The 7,185-nt window shown below is 43.6% G+C and overlaps 1 long non-coding RNA gene across 7 annotated transcripts; it reads left to right on the top strand.

Moving 5' to 3' along the window:
• The first annotated feature begins 335 nt into the window (after positions 1-335).
• LOC119285638 lies at positions 336-4,695 on the top strand. Of its 7 annotated transcripts, none has more exons than XR_005139581.1 (8): positions 336-981; positions 1,160-1,236; positions 1,379-1,490; positions 1,808-2,015; positions 2,313-2,376; positions 2,767-2,959; positions 3,243-3,351; positions 4,342-4,695. It is a non-coding gene; the product is annotated as an uncharacterized LOC119285638 (long non-coding RNA). The 7 variants fall into 7 exon arrangements; XR_005139585.1 differs by having other exon boundaries at positions 3,243-4,208; XR_005139583.1 differs by having other exon boundaries at positions 3,209-3,351.
• Positions 4,696-7,185: the final 2,490 nt, after the last annotated feature.

The following is a 7,185-nucleotide window of genomic DNA, read 5'->3' as shown; positions in this document are numbered from 1 at the left end:
GAAAATATTAGGTCTTAATAAAAACAAGGAAATTTCACGTTCAAAATTTATTTAAATTGGATATATAAAGTGACAAAAAAGACCCATGAAGCAAGTTCTGTCATATTTATCGCCCGATGCAACGCACGGGCATTTGTACTAGTAGTATATTATTTATTTTTTTAGATAATAAAGCACGGATTGAGTCTTCGGGTTCACCGTCGCAGCGCTTTTGTAAAAGAGTCCCTATACTTTTTGACAGTTCAACCCGCAGTCCTCATGTTAGTAACCCAAACTGTTGCGTGTGAGATAAAAGAAAAAAAAAACAAGCAACCGCTCCATCCTGCCTCCTCGACACCTCCAGCGCGTCGCTGCCTCCTGCCACGCCCCACCCTGCCTCACCGCGCGCCGCTGGCCGCCGCCGCCCACCTCGCTGGCGCGCCTACCCCTACCCCGAGTGCCCCCACACCCGCAGCCTTCCACTGCCGGCGACCCGTGGCCTGCCACCGCCGACGACGAGGAACTGTCGGATCTCGATGAATCCGGTGAGGGATGGCGCGTAGGCAGCGAATCTGGAAGGAAGGCGGCCGGGGCTTGAAGCACGACGGCTGGACGGCACACCATGGCATTGGGGGGAGGGGGGCGTCCGATGCTCCGCCCGTTTGTGTCCGCGCGAGGAGCTCACCCCCAAAGAACTCCTCGGGCGTCCTGCGGGCCCAGGCCGGAGGCGGCAGTTCCCAGCGCGGGGGCCGACAGGAAGGTGCCGATTCGGATCTCCGGGGCTGACAACGCGCCTGGCGCCGACGGGGAACGCGGGAGGGCAGCAGCTCACGGACGAGGAGGCCCCCGCGGCGTGGGGGGGCCTCGAGGCCGGCGCGGGCGGCGGGAGGGGGGACTCGCCGTACCAGGGCTATGAGGTGCAGCGTCTGGCGAGGTGGGTGGACCACGCGCTGCCCTTCTCCCTGCTCCTCCTCGGCGTCTTCATCCGCCAGCACCTGCAAGGTACGTGAATCCGCGTGCAGCACCTACCTCTTTCTTCTCTATGAAGCGTGAGGTTTCCCTCATCAGGCTATACGCCTGAATTTGTGACGCGAGTTTGGTTCGATCCAAATACTGCAGAGAGTTGCTGGTCAGAAGATGATGGCGAGTTCCTCATTCCAATTGAGTTTATATTGTGTAGGTTTCTTCGTAATGATTTGGATTACCGCAGTCATGTTCAAGTCCAATGATATCTTGCGCAAGCAGACCGCTCTTAAGGTTTGTGCTTCTTAACTTGTGTGTCAACGTGCTTGTTCTACTTCAAGAGGTTAATTCATTAATTGTTCTGGCAAGCAGACTGCTCTCAAGTGGCTTGCGCTTCTTATCTGGTGTATCAACATTATTGTCATTGTTCTAGCAGGCTACAAGGTTGGGGGAGCGACCCTGCCATTGTCATGACGGCTGCTCCTTCTGGCCGGATCGAGGCATGAAGACCTGTGGGATCCCCTCCTTCGGCAGGACCTCCTCATCTGGTGAGATTTCCTCCCCATGCCTGATGCCTCAAACCATTCAGCAAGCACTAGCAAGTAATTCTGTTTACTTGATTTTTTTCATAATTTATTTAGTCCTGATGAGTGTTCAACGGTAAGGGAAATTAAGGATTTGCATGAGACTGACGATTGTGATTTTGGCCCTGTACTGAATAATTTTGGGAGCGACTGGGTGATGATTACAAGCCAGTTAACTGAATGAGTCCTTCAGCCGCTGGCTAGCTAGCTGTTCCTATCTTACCATTATATGTCTTCCTCAGTATTGTTTTGTGAATTATTTCCTTTTTCGAACTATGCAGGAGGACTGCATGTGATGAGTTAAGGCACAAGAAGATCTACGACCATTTTAGCTCCAGCAGTTAGTACACAACCAATCAACAGTGCATTTTCACGACCCAGGCTTCTGAATTCTGACTGACAGGCTCGCAGGCACAGCCACATCTAATCTCACGCATTCAAAATGCTAGCTACATGAAATACGCCCAGATTTACGAGTAGAAATCCAAGGTAACACTTATCACTTAAAAGTATTTACTTCATTTTTTATCTGCATGTAAAAAGAGAATGCAAGATGAAATATAAAGTCTGCAGATTCCTCCTCTATGTTCAATTTTCCTAATAGGAAGAACCATACCAACATCCCTTGAACTAGATTTGTCGAAGCAGCATACATACATATTCATGTTTTACATTTTAAATTTGAAGACCAAGGCAACTCCCGATCAATTTAATTGGATGTGAATGTCTTTTTTTTGTTTGTATTTAATCTTAGAAAACATAATCTCATCAAGTGAAAATCCGCAGGCATTGCAGTCCAATTGTTCTAAGGATTGGAACCAGACGTGTGGCTCAATACTGCTTGGAACATGTGAGAAAAGTTTACGTACATGCACCTTCTTGGATGATACAACTTCTCTATGTTTGTACCTCCTCGTCATTAAAACTTTGCAAACTTTATGAGTAAAAAGTAAGAAGTAATGTTCTCACTTCTCTTTTTTATGACCATCATTATCTCAGTCTCAACAACATCTAGGAGATGTACCTACGTAGCTACTGTTAGTTCAAAAGCTTTATTTCACAAGTTGGCAACATGATATTCAGGATGTTAAGCATGTGTTATAGTTCTAATTTGCCTTCTTCTCATAAAACTTGGGTATCATAAACAGTAGAGACTGTAGCCCGATGTTGCTCACTGCACACTTATACTTATTCTGATTTTTGATGGCCTCCTAAATTTGAATTATTGTCTTGATGCCAGCTAGAGGACCTTTGCAATCTTATCAAGCTTGACGCTAAACTGGCACTCTTACTTGATCCCATATTACTCCTTCGAACAATTTGTGCGCAAAGTTGAGGAAATTGGGGCCAATAATCGTGTTAGAATAAACTTCTTTCTTTCTTTTTCCATACTGCGGGGCAGCAGGATCTGAGTCCCACTACATCGCCCTTTGGTATGTTTCATGGGGATCTTTTTTATTCAACGCATAAATGCTGATTCGTTCATGTGTTTATTAGAAGTAAGAGGCGCAGCATGCGAGGCGTCCTCGAAGTTGAAGGAGTAGTAGAGCAGAGGATCTTCTTAGTGATTTGGATATACAGAGTTTATGATACAAAGACCTATTTTGTTTTTGTACTGACTCTTGAATTTTCTGCTTTCTATTTCTGAACCCTTTTGATATGTTCTTTACTCCTGATTTCAGCCTTTTAAGGTATGTTCTTCTTTCGGGATTGCAGAGAGCAAGGACCACCGAATGGAAGGAGATGCCATCCTTGACTGTCGTTGTCTTTGGCATGTTGCTACCATTTTTTAATCCTTGCACTGCAGAAACCTCAGTCTATCCATGTAGGTCATGCCTTCTAATCAGTTTTTTGACTCTTATGTATGTGTGTGCTCTTGCATTACTTACTGGATCTTGTTGTATACGATGATCCATTGTCAGCTATACAAAGGCTCTGAATTAAAAAATTTGTCAAGTTCGGTTTAGATTTAATTTTCTTCCACCTCTTTTTGAATGGACAATGTGTGTGCTGTTTAAACGAACACTATGTGAAATTCATAGGCATTGTGAGTGCATGGAGAAAGGATTCGATTTTTATTCTTTTTTTCAGCGTTCAGAGCTGTTACCTGCTACACCTACACACATGGAAAACTTAAACTTAGCAGTCCAAAAATAAGCAGCAAACTTTACTGCCGGTCATCTAAAAATTCAGTGACAACTGCTGACACACGAGCAGCTTCATTTTGTAGTAGAGTTAGTAGATGATGCAGATGACAGTTCTACCTGCAGGAGGTCCTAGAGGATCCTTAAATATTGTACTACATAATCTCTTTCCAGATTCTTGAAACTTGCACTCTTCTGTTGAATTTCGCATTTTGGTTGATCTGTACTGCTTCTTTTATTGTTGTCAGCCTAGAATTATATCGCATTTTAATCTTTAATGGGAAGATTCATAATTATGCTTTCATACCAATTTGACTGCATGGTTTAATTAGTGGCTGCAATATTATTTCATGGTCCACAACAGAACTAAATGTGTCAAAATGAAACATTCTTCTTCCCATGTATCAAAGTATTAAGCAACCAAATATGTTAGTATCTAAATTGTTATGCTTAGGATGATATATTTCAAAGAGCCACATGTGCCCAAAACAATGGTGCCAAGTGCGTAGACAATGAAGCATTACCCTTTCTTGCTAAGGTACATATGTTGATTTCTGTTGTGTACCACGTGTTTGCTGTAATGCCTAGAGGAGATTATGAAGTGATTTTCTCTACCAATTAAACAAATAAGCATTCCACACTTAGATTTTGAAGAACGTTTGTTTATGCAGGGATTTGCTAGGAAAAACCATCTCCGGAAAAATAGGGCCAAATTTGAATTCTAATAGAGTTGAAGAGACATAGAGAAAGAGACAGGGATAATACTTCCTTGTGGGCTTCCTGAGAATCTACAATGAAGAATAAGAAGGGTGTAGTAACTAAGTATGCATGTCATAACTAATTCTATTGAAAATAGTTATTCAGGAAAATTAAGCTATATTGAAATGTTGCATGATTCAGATATTGGGTCTATGAAGATTTGTTTATGCCATAAAAATGCATAAATAAAGTCTCGTGTGGCTATGTAATTCACTTGTTATATGTCAAGTTCGAGCTCCTAAGAACAGGGTGAAACTGTTTGTTCCGATGAACAGATGTCACTGTTCGGGCTCTCTTTTGTTGTACTCCCTCCGTAAACTAATATAAGAGCGTTTAGAATACTAAAGTAGTGATCTAAACGCTCTTATATTAGTTTACAGAGGGAGTACTTTCTTTCGGCTTTCCTTCTTAGCCCCTTTTTCATTAACTTAGTTCGAACCCCCCTCTTTAGGCCCCTCTGATGGTTAGACTGTTAATAACCTTTTAGATTTCCACTAGGCGGCCTTTGTATATACAGATATTCCATTTTATTGATTAATTCTACAAGCCATGCTTTGGATTGGCTCATGACCTGTGTGTTGATGTCCATATTTATATTTGAGAACTAAGGGCTCTGTTCTTTTAACCATGAACCAATTTAAGTAGCAAGTCCGTTTTTGTTGGTTAGTTGTATCATTGTTATTCAACACTGAGCACTAATTGACAACCAACCATGATCATTCTTTGAGAAAGCTATGGGACATACCTAAAAATATGAATTGGTCGAACAATGTTGTTATGTTATGGTTGTTTGATTACTTGCAAAGTTGTTTAAGTGGTATTTTTTCAACTCTTTAAGCATATATTTATTTATTTTGCACCCGGTGCAACGCACGGGCATTTTTGTTAGTAGATACATAATAGTTGAAGGATGAATATAATAACACACATCTATAATACCTAAATAGTTCATCCCCACTATGCTATTTATCTTAACATGCAGCCTATCCACATCAGCAGCGCTGCCATGTCAGCATTTATACAGAGGATTACAAGCGGGACCCACCATAGTAAACAACAGACACGTTGGCTTCAGTTACCACGAGAAAGGCTACCCACCGACGAAATTCAGCCCAACCCATTACCCTCGCTTTCCTTCCTCCCCTGCTTTCCCTTGTTGGGCCGGCTCTCCCATGTGTACACAACACCCAGCCTCACCGCCCCGCCCAGGATCTGTTGGTCGTTCCCCTCGCCACTCCCTCCATCTCCGCTTCGACTCACTCCCGCCGGCATCCACCCTTCGTCCCGCCGCACACTACTCCTGCGGCAGCAGCCACCTCCTTCCCTCCTCTTCCTTTCACCATCCTTCTTCATACTTGCGGCGCCTGCCACAACTACTTCCCAAGGTAGCAGCGCCTGGTGGTGTCAGGGTTGGGGATCTCGCTGTGCTCGAAGGAGTCCTGCCACACCGATCCAGAGGTAATGTCGTCGGTGGAATGTCAGGCGGAGGTGCTGCAACATCAGGCGGCGGCTGGGTGTAGCTGAATCTGTCCAAGATAGCCATATATGGAAGCCTCCTTTCCAACTGCTCAGTCATGGACTCGTGCCACAACTGCCCATCTCAACTTGGTGCCAGCGTCAGCATGAGTCCACCTCCGCCCTCGGGTGCCGCCTCGGATGATTCAATAGAAAGCAATGCTCTTTCCTGTTGGTTATTGATTTGCTGCCAAGGACGGCCAACTCGCTACTATGACGATGGTATTTGTCGATTCGAAGGTACTGTACTGTGTTCTTCACAAGAGTATTTCCTCTTTCCTTCTAATCATGTATATACATTCTCATTAAAAAGGTCATAGCTACCGTGCACAGCCTACTTCGGCATCCTCTTTATAGCTCATTGCTTCCACCGGTCCACCCTCTCCTAATTGATATCCATCTTAAAAGGACTATTTTATATATGACACTCCCTCTACTAATAATGTTTCAGATGGCCTTCCACTTCCTCTCCCCACTATCTCCACAAGAAACTGATGCATTGTGCTTTAAAGTCTGTTCGGCCTCACCTCATTTTGTTCCCATCATCCTCGAGTATGGATGGGTCTCTACCACAACTCACACTACCTCCGGTGACAACTCCCTCCCATTTCCTCCATGTTCTCTATGTATGATATATCGAAGATTGCATCACAAATTTGCACTTTCTCAGGCACTACGTGTTAGACGATGCCCAAGTAGTCATCTTTTGGTTTTGGAGGGCATGGGTTTGGTTATCTACGAGAAGTTTCACATGGACGTGGACGGCCACGCCGTATGCCATTACCTGATCCTTCTCCTCAATCAAGCCCATGTGTTGCTGCCGATAACTGTTGCACACATATGAATAGAAACATGAATAGAGGTTTATTCCGCACATATTTTCTTTCAAATATGTTTTTCTCTGCACAATATGTCTTGAGATTCATTTCATCATCTACTTCTTGGCATCCATCAAGCAATAGCATCTCGAGAGCAACATTCTTCAAACCAACTTGCAACAGAAGAATCGTCCACATCGACATCTCAAACACAGAATATGATATTTGCAATTTTACCGACGGGACAAGTGGTCTGGACTCAATCTAGAAACCATTATTATTGTTTATGTGTTTGACTCATAAAAAAGGTTTTGGAGAGATATCACGCACATAGTACCTGTTAGATACAGACAGAAAATACAAGAATTACTCATGCCTTACTAAGAAGGTATGACTTGCTGATTTTTCTTTATGTACATACAC

This window comes from Triticum dicoccoides, chromosome 4A, assembly GCF_002162155.2.
Source record: "Triticum dicoccoides isolate Atlit2015 ecotype Zavitan chromosome 4A, WEW_v2.0, whole genome shotgun sequence".
Taxonomy (NCBI): Eukaryota; Viridiplantae; Streptophyta; class Magnoliopsida; order Poales; family Poaceae; genus Triticum; species Triticum dicoccoides.
Note: the sequence above shows the minus strand (reverse complement) of the source record. Positions and strands in the feature narration are given on the sequence as shown.